General features: G+C 34.5%; 1 long non-coding RNA gene across 1 annotated transcript; it reads left to right on the top strand.

Moving 5' to 3' along the window:
• The first annotated feature begins 8,500 nt into the window (after nt 1–8,500).
• On the top strand, nt 8,501–10,071 carry LOC142168707 (uncharacterized). Its single transcript, XR_012698593.1, has 2 exons — nt 8,501–9,159; nt 9,687–10,071. It is a non-coding gene; the product is annotated as an uncharacterized LOC142168707 (long non-coding RNA).
• The last annotated feature ends 1,427 nt before the right edge of the window (nt 10,072–11,498 follow it).

Below are 11,498 nucleotides of genomic sequence, written 5' to 3'. Positions count from 1 at the left end.
TACTTTCCAGTGAGAAAAGTGTTGACCATTGAAGTAAGGAGGTCGTATTTGAGAAGTTCCTTCTTGGAATAGCGCTCCGACTACTGTGCTTGATCCCATAATCTTTTCTTCACTTGCTGTTAAGCAGAGTTCATGAGTTAGGCTCTGATACCAATTGAAACTACAGAGGGGGGTGAATTGTGGCTGATTTTAAAAATTTAGTTGACTAAGTGTAGATTTAGTCGACTAGGCTGTATACAGTATTTGACTTTAGTAGAGATAAATGAAAAGAGCATAAGGTAAAAAAAGACATAACAGTTTTTATACTGGTTCAGTACCGGTGTGGTAACTACATCCAGTTTCCTTGGGTCACAAGGGTTCTCTTTGAGCTTGATAAATGTTTACGATAGTGATGATTTTGTGAATGTTTACTACCGACGTTGTAGAGTTCTCTTCCTATATTTTGAGACACTTGTAGACTCAGGAATATAGTGTTTGTGCTAAGGAATAGAAAGGCTTAGAAACAAATGTTGTAGTTGCGCATCTAATTCTTGAGTTTGCCAATCTTCTTATAGGCGAGTTTTGAGAGCTGTTGTAGATTGGTCTTTGATTGATGCCCACAATATTTTACTGATATTTGGCTCAAGAGAGGTGCTTCTGATTCCTTCATGAGAGATGAGTTGGATTCATTTAAGTGCTCCATGCCCGAAATCCAGGGAGTGCTCCATGCTCCATGCTTTATTGAAGAAAGGGGCAACACTCAAACTGTCTCCCATTATGTTGTGTTTCCCACTCAAATTGTCGTGCTCCATGCTTTATCGAAGAAAGGGGCAGCACTCAAATTGTCTCCCATTATGTTGTGTTTTTCTTCCATTTATAATCTCACGTTTTACTACAAGTATATCTTCCATTATGTTACTTCGCTTTGTTTCTGGATCTTCTTTGAGTTACTGCAATTAACAAGACAAAGTGAGTGAATTTGATTTGCCTTATTGTCATCATTGAAACTTAGGTGTAACAATCTCCCCACTTTTTATGATGACAAGACAAACGAATAAAACAGAGTAAAAACAGATGGCACAATATATATATATATATATATATATATATATATATATATATATATATATATATATATAACTGCTTCAGAATTATACCTTTTCAAATCAAAACGGGTGAAAACTATTTACATCCCCCAAGTTTGCTTTAAAAATTAAACTCATCCTCCAACTTTAAACAATTGTCATTTTCATCCTTTTATCTTATGAAATGTCTACTTTACCCTTGACATTTTCGACTCCGCATATATGTAATACATTTTTTATATTATTTAGATTTTTTTTAATGCATGTACTTATTCATATATTAAAAATATTATAACTTATTATATAATTTAATCTAAGTTCACTAACATTAAAAAAAGAATAATCATATTATGAATTTATTACAAAATGTATTCCTACTTTATTATTATTATTTTAATATTATGTATATTAAAATGCATTTAATGTATGCCGGTGTGTGTAATTTTAAGATCCACTATTTTATTATTCTCTACGTGTATAAAATTTTTGAATTTTGATTGTAATTACTAGATTTTTTCTAAATTATAATTAAAGTTCATGTAACGTATAAATAGATAACTTTTGTAAATTTATTATAAAATTTACCTCTATTTTTTGTTCATTAAATTTTTATCATCTGCATTGTATAATTTATAAAAGTTTCACTCTCTTTTATTCTCAATTTTGTAAATAGACTGAGTTTTGATTGCTATTAATAAAATTACTGATACGAGTAAATTATTTATTATAATTTTTTATTTTTCTCATTTATTTGACTATTGAACATCATTAACTTATATGCTTGACTACTACTATTTTTTTTTTTTTTGGTTTCGAAAAAGTTTTTTTTAATTTATTTATAGGTAAGTCGATAACATAAATTAAAAAATAATAAAATTATTATATTAAAGAATAAAAATAATTAAAAGATAAAAATTTTAGAGGATAAAATAATTATTTTAAGAAGTCATCTTTGATATGAGTAGCAGAATAATAATTGTTGAAAATTGAAGAATGAGTTTGATTTTTAAAGTAAACTTGGATAAATGATTTTCACCCGATCAAAACTCATAGAGATTTCATGAAATTAAATCGAGGTGCAGTTTTGGTGGAGATAAGATTGAACTTTCTCGATTACAAAACGTCAAATTTATGCACAGCGTGGGGCTTTATCTTATTTTCTTTTTACCAAATAAACAGCTTGATTTTCAAGTCGCGAGAAAACGAAGAGATATCGTAAAAGTATGTCCAAAATAGGCGAAAACCTCGACAATTTCGCTCAATCACCTACCAATAATATCGCGAATCCGCCATTTCTTCAACTGGTTTCCAAAACCTCGTTTCCTCTTTTTGCCTATAAAATGAGCTTCACTTCTAGCCATTTTTCATTGCTCACAAACACTTTGAAGCTTCCTTAAATCATCTGAATATCTAAAATACTACTAGCGATAAGTTATTATTTTTAATAAATATATATAAACATGAGTTACTTGAACCGCGTTTGGGTGGCCACTACCGTCGCCGTCGTAAACGGCCACTCCGATCATGGCCAGAAAGTGAAGTCCGGCCTCAAATCCTTGCACCACGGCAAAAAACGCTTCTCCTCTTCCTCCACCTCTTCCGGCGCGGACAATCTCCGGCCGTTATCCGGCATGTTAGGATCTGATGTCGGCGGGTTCATCGGAAGTGGAAACGGCGAGGAGAAGAGGAAACAAGCTGATGAGTCGCTCCGGCAAGTCATGTACCTAAACTGCTGGGGACAAAGCTGAGCTGTGGCGGTAGATCGGAAGTTTTCCGTTCGAATTTAGGTGGTGAGAAGTCGCCGCCGGGAAAGGGGAGTGAGTTGACCGGGTTGAGTCGTGTTGGAGGGCGCGTGAACCGAGTTAACTCGGCCGATCCCGTTTCCTCAATAAAGTGCAGTTGCTCTAATTGTAAATTTTGTACATAGTTTAACCTTTGTAAAGTTAAACTACTTTGGGCCTTTTACCCACTTGAATATGGAAAAAAGAATAAAAATAGTTAGCAAACAATAGTTTTCTTAGATTCCACTACAGTCTTGCCTTTCATCTTGTGTCACCATTGAATAACGCTTACTCAAGTTTGGCAAAAGGCTCAGTACCTAACATCTGTCGTTGCGCAACTTTCTTTTAAGTAATCCCATAAGAAAGTCGTACACTTAAATCATTTTCTCTAATGTTCCGAAGTTTCTTTCCTGCTCCAAAATTGCGCATGTTTTGGTGAAGAGATGTAACAACTGAAATTTATCCAACAATCCTTTCAGTTTCTGGTTGTTACTGGGCACTGTGAGTTTCTCGGCCTTTGGCAAGGCTGCTATTCCCTGTTTCAATTAATTACAAAAACTAGTCCTGGATGTTGGATGATGTGAAAAAGGTGAAAGGAAATAGGAGGAATTAACATTCATAATTTCCTTTTGTTGGTTGAAATTGTTTGGGCAGAAATGCAGAATCTTCCGTATAGTTATTGAGACATTGAATAGCTCGTATTTTGCTTCTCTGCAAAAATTGGTTACATGTTTGACTAGAGGCCTTTGCCTTTAACGAGAGTACGAGCTTCAGTTATAAAGTGCTATATATGTGTACGATACAACTGTTATCTGCAACCCTTGTACTAACTCGTAATGATGAACAAAGTTTAAGTGTGAGTTATCTCAGGGAAGGAATGCTGGCCTAGTCAGGGAATTTCAGATGCTGGAATTAGAAATTTGGTTTGTAACGAATACTATAATTTCAAAGTATATTGATGACAACTAAAGGTCTATTACAGTTACTAGTAGCCGAACCAACATCCAAATTGTAGGGGAGATGGGAAGCTTAGACTCAGAGCAAGGAGATGAGAGGAACGGACATTTTCTTCTTAACATTTTGGTATAACTTATGCTTCCTAATTCCTTAGTCCTTTTAATCAATTGTCAGTTGGGCCTGCATTTCAAATAAAATTCTCCAATATTTTACTCAGCTCAATAATTCCAATTGAATTAGTCACACTTACCACTTCTAGCCCATAGACCCTTAAGAAGTCTTGATTCACAACAATACTCCCGGCCTCAAAAAGAACCTTATCCTCAAGATTCAAGTTGAGTAATGTAACCTTTTGCAAACACCTTACTATATAGAAGTGGACTTCATCAGCAAAAGTCATAGGACTCCATAAAACAGCATCAGCTTCCTTTGTATATGCAATATTCCTCTCTCTCTCTTTGTTTGCACAAGTATATTTCATAAGGTTAATGAAGTCACCATGCCCAACCACTACTTTCTTTAGAATATGTTCAACTAAACCAAGCAGTAGTTGCAGAACCAGAAAAATAGTGGAAACAACCACCTCCTTCCTTGTTTCACATAAAAGATTAGGATAGAAGAAACAAAAGCCAACCTGATAATAGTCCTAAAAGAGATGCTACACACATGCATATGTCCAAGTTTCCTAAGAGTTCCATCATTAATAGCATAATTAGAATCTAGACCACCAATAACAACTTCTATTAGAACATTTTTGCCCACACGGTTTGTTGTTACCCCTTCGTATGCATCAACATTATATCTCCATTGAATTATCAAAGAGTGTAATGTAAGAGGTCCACAAGGTTGACGGTATGAACTCATTAGGCTTTAAATTCCCCAAAACATCCCAAAATACACAATTTCTTGTGACTCTAAGAGATGAGGTAAGCAAACTAGTTACAGGATCAAATAGAAATTCTAATCCGAATTTTTCAAGAAAAAATTAATGGAAAGTTATAAGAAGTGCAGCATGACCAAGTGCACTGCAGGAGTCGAACATACTTCTGTTTATAAACTCGTCACAAACGCATGCGGAAAGAGTACAAGGCAACTCCTCCAAGCGTTGAGCAAGCTCGAGTCCATGAAGAGGGTAGACTTTTCCGGAGTGTCCAACCAATTGATTGATCCTAACAAACATCTAAAACTCGGTAAATATCATATATGATAAGATCACATGGAACAAAGAACGTAGAATTAGTCCACAACGAAGGCTTCTCTAGCTTAAAATCCTTATGCATACCACCCATGTAATGGTAGTTATGGATTACAGTTAGAAGCTCTCCAAAAATATCAGCAGCTTCTTTGTCTATCGAATATCCTCGGGCAATGGTTCCATCAAACAACTCCCCTCATGCACAAATTTCCATCACAAGGTGCATAGAAAACATGTACTCATAAGATGATGGTACACTATGATGTTGAAGGTTGCCACGTCGTACTAGTAAACCAATTGCATCACGTGAATAGTTGATATTAGAAATTCCTACAACCTCGACAATCTTCCATTCAAGCCACTCCAAATGCAGTACTATGCAACTCAAAACTACAAGATCATGTAGTGGTGGTTGCTTAATAATTAATGCGAACTCTTCAACCCAAGCTGATTTTCAGACCCAATAAGGAAAATTTCAGCAGGGACAAAATTCTTAGTTTCTGAAACCTCATTAGCCATCGTGAACTTCTTATCATACTGCAGTATATACTCACAGCCAAGAGAAAGTGTCAGCCATGATTCCTCATGTGAAATGTGAGTTAGACCTTCAGATTCAACATATAAAAGAACGTATGAATCAACCTTAAAATCTTGCCCTGTGTCGAACCAATTGTCCACACAACTATAAAATGGAGTAGTCCCTATAGGTGATCCAGACACATAGTCGAGAGATGCCCAAGCCCTCGTTTGATAGCAATAACAAGTATCAAGTATATGACGATCATCCAAATTGATACTGACAGGCACAATAAGTATTCGACCAATAGGAAACTTATCACCTGGGATCAAGCTAGAAAAAGAATCCAAAATCATAGCTGCAATGTGACTGTGTTGTGCGGCAGTATCTCGTTGAGGACTTGTAGCAAACGCCTGATCTGCAGAGTTGCTTGAATTCTCCTCCACATGAGGGTAGTCTTGTTCGTCTTCCTCTGATTTTCCATCGTCTGAATTAGAGTTTATCTTTATTGCATCTAAAAGTTCCTCAGATTCTATAGACAAAATCTCAAATTGTTCCATCTCTTTAAGCATGAAATAATCTTTAACAAGAGGAACTAATTGAGCTTCATCCTTTGAAAACTGAGAATGCATATCAAGTGCATTACTTTGGGGATTTTTATCAAACACCTCATCTACGACAGTCGCATTCTTGTCTCCATCAACTAGACGAGTGTTGGATTAGGTCACCGGTGGAACCAATGTAGCGCAATTCAGGTAGTCAACACCAACATGTGAAGTAACTGTCGTTCTCGATGAATCAGTGAAGTTCTGTTTCTGAAAATAAAGAAGAAACTTCTCCTTGAAATGGTTCCAATCATAGAATTGGTTGTTGCGAAATAACCAATTGAACCACATGAGTGCATCACCTTCTAGATAGAAGGAAGGAAGAGGCAGCCAGTCCTTCATGGAGAAGCCCAGGTATGTGAAGTACAACTCTGCCCAAAAAATTCAGCTATTCGGGTTGCCGTGGCCACTGAATCTAGGTAGAAACATCGTCGTCGTTAGAGTCCGATGGATGAAAACACCAATATAACGAATACTACAATCTCAAAATATATTGATGAGAACTAAAGATCTATTACAGTTACTAGTAGCCGAACCAACACCTAAATTGCAGGCTAACAATAGAAATACTGATATTAAGATAGTTGTGGATATAGGAAAAGATACACAGATAGAAGAAGAGCAAGGAGATGAGAGGAAGGAACATTTTCTTCTTCAACATTTCGCATAACTGATACTTCCTAACCCGTAGTCCTTTTAACCAATTGCCAATTAGACTTGGATCCCAAATAAAACTTTCCAACATTTTACTCAACCTAATAATTCCAACTGAATTAGTCACATGTACCACTTCTAGCCCATAGGTCCTTAGGAAGTCAGCTTGGTTCACAGCATGGTTCTTACTCAAAGTGACCTTGCTAAATAATTGGTCCAATTATGAATTCTCATTGACCAAAACTCATGACATTATCGTTCGATTATTGTATGATCTAGTATCATCTGTTATTTCTTAGTTTAAATTATAGTTCGAATGGTATATTATCTGTGTCACCGTCCTTTCGAAGGCATGTATGGGAAAATAACGTTTACTCATGATGGAAAATAAACCAACAGGGATTACAAATGAAGCGATCTGTTTTCTGTTTTCGCAACTTTAACTAAGTTATTATGTCAGTGGAGACCAATTCTTATTTTGGATGGATTACTTAGGTTCCTACTTCTGAAATATACTCTTATATTCATAATAAGATCACAGATTGGATTGGCCATTAAGTGTGCTCTAATTTCAAGGTTTGACAACGATTTCTCACCAGTTACATGGACCAATCGCCTAGAAAAATTTCCCAAACTACGAAATACAAACAATCTTGCCTACCGTTTTGATGGTGCAAGCATAAGCGGACTCAGGATCTGAGCACGACGAGGCACCATTATATACTAATCACTAGCGATAAAATTCGGCGTGCAATTTTTTGAAAACTTATTGATTATGATGACTTATCATCTACGTATAAACAAAAAGAAGATTTAAAGAAAAAGAAAGCACCAAACAGAGAGAGATTTCTTCGCAAAATCGGTGTTGTGGGAAGAGAAGGTTTTGATTAAGCATCTTTCACACTTTAAAATTTCTAGTTTATTAATTAAAAAAAGGGGGTCAGTGATCAAAAGGGCGTTCAGACTTTAAATTATCAAAAACTTACTCAAGAAATCAAGATTAAGGGTATGTTAATAGTCAAAGAATTGAAGAAGAGTCTCAAACTCTTAATTGCCATTGTCGAGTTGGAGTCAAAGTAATTGTTAAAGAAAGTTGTGACAAAAAAATTATATTTTTCTATATGTTGAGCGATAAGTTATAATTTGAGGCTTTTAATTTTAAGGGAGGGATTTGAAAAAGAAAAATTAATGAAGCTGACTGTTATGCGTTAAACTATAATTGAATTAAAAAAAGGATAAATATAAAAATAAAGTAATTTGCTATTAAGTATAAGATAGAAAGGAGAAGAAAAAGCAAGAACAAAGATAGAAAGGAGAAGAAAAAGTAAGAACTAAGATAGGAAGGAGGACGAAAGTGAAGCTCGGTTTCGAACCAAATTATATATCCTAAGTCCTAAATGTAAGCAAATGCAAAAATGTTAAAGGACACAATATGTAGCTTAAAGGCAGTTTCATATATATATATATATATATATATATATATATATATATATATATATATATGTACAGATATATGACATATATATACCGAGTATTTATCGAGGCTAATGGGGTCCCGTAACCCCTCAACCCGCAATGTCGGTCCGCCTCTGGGTGCAAGTAAGTTTTGAATTTATTTTTTCTCGTAACACTCTTTGCGGACACCAAAAATACATATTTCCATGTTTATACTTCCATGTTAAGTAAAATGAATCATGATCAAACAACTATGCTTCAAATAATATAGGTAAATTTAAGAATTTTACACCAATTATATAGCATCAAGTATATTTACCGGGAGCTTCGAGTCAATTTAGCATCCAATAATTAACACCAAAACGGTAATTTTGGAGTATAGTACAAAATTTATCACTTAACCTATCTAGATACCAGAAAAAATAACTTAAAAAGTGAGTTAAATATATCAAACCACAAAAAATGTTGGTGTTAATGAAGCCAAACTTATCTCTAAAATTTTAACTTAAAAAAGCTTTGGGACGACTTTCACGCGAACAGAGTATTGCCGAAAGGAAAGAAGGGGTGAAAAAGAAAGAGAGGAAAAGACAGAAGGACAAGAAAACAAAGTTGTAGATTGTGTAAGCTGCACAATGAAGTCGGCAACGTTGTGAATTGGAGGAAATTACAACGTCCAATTATTCATCTCAAGTTGTTAAGACTTAAGTGGTAACCATCCAAACTAACTTCACACTATAAATGCAGTAGCGTCGTTAACAAATTGATCCATCAATCCAACAATCGAAGGAAAAGGAAAGAAAAGAAAGTCAATTTTCGAGCAATTTATATACAACAGAGATGGCCAAAGCAAGCTACAAACAAGCCATGCTTCTCAGCTTTGTTCTCTTGTTCCTTCTCTGCATTAACATGGCCGAGAGCAGAACTCTTTCCTGTAAGTATGACGTGAAAGTTTACCTTGCTAATAAAGTAATACTTATGCCCACAAATATCCAGCTTGTTTAAAAAGATGAATTAGGCTTAAGAATGTTTTTGTTACTAAGGGAAGTCATTTTCTTAAAAAAAAAAACACTTACACAGGTGTTTTTGGTACGGATCGAAGTAAATTTCTAAGAAAATAGTTAAGAATGTTTTTTGGTGCAATGGAAGTCATTTTTAGTGTTTGATTACCAGAAAATATGTTCATACGTAAAATGACTTTTCCTCGCATGCATGTATATGGACTAAAGTCATTTTCCTTTGAAGATCAAACTATCTTAGTTTTTAGTATCACTTGCTCAAAATAAAACCTAGACATTATTATCAATCTTTAATACTCAGAGATTTCATAAAAAAACTATTTGATTTGATAATATTATTACTAAACTTTAATATAATAGTACATTTTCACTCATCGACCAAATACTAGATGTGTAATTTATCTTTTATTTTTCAATAATTATAATTTCTTGATGGGTACAGCTGGAACTGGGAAAAATTCAGTTCTAATATGCAGTAAGATTTATGGTGCAAATATTGGAGATACATGCTTCAGCATTATGCAGAATTTTAGTGTGACCCCTGAGGCTTTTACTACTTTGAATCCCAATCTCAATTGTGACAAAATGTTTGTTGGTGAATGGATATGCCTTGATGGTTCCTCCTCCTAGAATATCAAGCAAGGGATTATGAAGCTCAAGAAATAATTATTTGGATTTCTTATTTTTGTTGGGAAAAAGAAGGCATCCCTAAGGCTAAGGTTAATGTATGAATAATAAAAAAGAATAAGGTTGCTTTTGTAATGTTTCTGGTTTTCTTCTCCAGATCCAAATATAAAACTAAACCATGTTCCAAGTATGATTTCTCAGCGTATTTTGTGACGCGGTGTAAAATTTCCTTTAAATAATCGCAACAAGACAAGTTCATCTATAATCTATTTGTACCGTCTTTTGGAGCAATTATTTCCCAACTAATTCTATTATCATGTTATTCTTACGGAAGTTAACTTGATGGAATGAGTTAGAACCATTTGGAAACAAATTGAAGAGTCAAATAGAAAATTAAGATAAATAGGTACGGATTTTTGTCATAGCGAAATTCCCGAAACGAACAATATGATTATAAATCACTAGCTTAAGTATATGTATGATAGTTGGAGAAACTTTTTCTTATCCTTTTTTGATGTGATAGGCCAGTGAAAACGGATGAAGGAAGTAAGATAGAAGAAAAGATCTTTAACAGATTCGGACGATGCACCTAAGTTATGCAAGGTAAATACGTATCGAATATATGTACAAAGTCAATATATATAAGATATATATCTCGCATATACCCTCAAGAAGAACCTAATCTCTTTTTAGTATGAAGAACCTTTTTGCATGATACAATGTAGGGTTGTCAGTTTTGTCTCAAAAAATATAAATTGCTGAATCCGCCCAAACTTGAGTTGGGGAAGCGGTTATGACCCGTTGTTTATTAAATCAACCCGCGGAAATATTGAACGAGTCGAGTCATGACTCTATAAAGGCTCGCCTTTTTTAATGCGTTGTTATTGCTAACTCAAGCTACTCATTTGACATCTTGAAGTGTAAATTCGTTTGGTAAGAATAAAACTCGTCCAATTGGCGAACTTTTGTTTTCGTCATCCGATTCGCAAACTTAAGTAGAAAAAGTTAGAGTTATAGCTCATTATTTTACCTACGTTTACTTAACCCGTCTTGACTTGATCAAACTTCGGGTTAGCTAAATGATGACTGATTTATTGACATAACCATTGAAACTCAACATATATAAAAACAAACTTCAAATTCGATGTTCGAAGCCAACTTGTAACAAAGGTTAGGGACTTACAGGGATGATCTACTTAGGCATATGTTACTATGACACGAGGGTCCAGATGCAGACTAAAGGCAGATCCAGAATACTGGCAAAAATTTACCTACCTTTTAAAAAAAATTTAACTTGTACCCACTTTTAAACAACTTTAGTCATCTTTCTCCTCCTCCTTCTCCTCCTCCTCCTTCTTCTTCTTCTTCTTCTTCTTCTTCTTCTTCGGGTAACAATGATTTTATATGGTGATTATGAATATATTTTAATGTTGTTTATGATGTTTTACAATGGCGAGCTGTTATGACGCTTTATTTTTTACTATTGCTTAGGGTTTCTTCTTATTCTTTTTCTTAATTGCAACATAGGTTCATTAGATTTATTGGTGTTTTGACAAATTGAAGATTCGGGTTTGTTCCTGGTGATATTTGGAGGTTATGTTTCAAATTTGAGCTCATTTGGAGTAGA

The sequence above is a fragment of the Nicotiana tabacum genome, chromosome 2 (assembly GCF_000715075.1).
Source record: "Nicotiana tabacum cultivar K326 chromosome 2, ASM71507v2, whole genome shotgun sequence".
Taxonomy (NCBI): domain Eukaryota; kingdom Viridiplantae; phylum Streptophyta; class Magnoliopsida; order Solanales; family Solanaceae; genus Nicotiana; species Nicotiana tabacum.
Note: the sequence above shows the minus strand (reverse complement) of the source record. Positions and strands in the feature narration are given on the sequence as shown.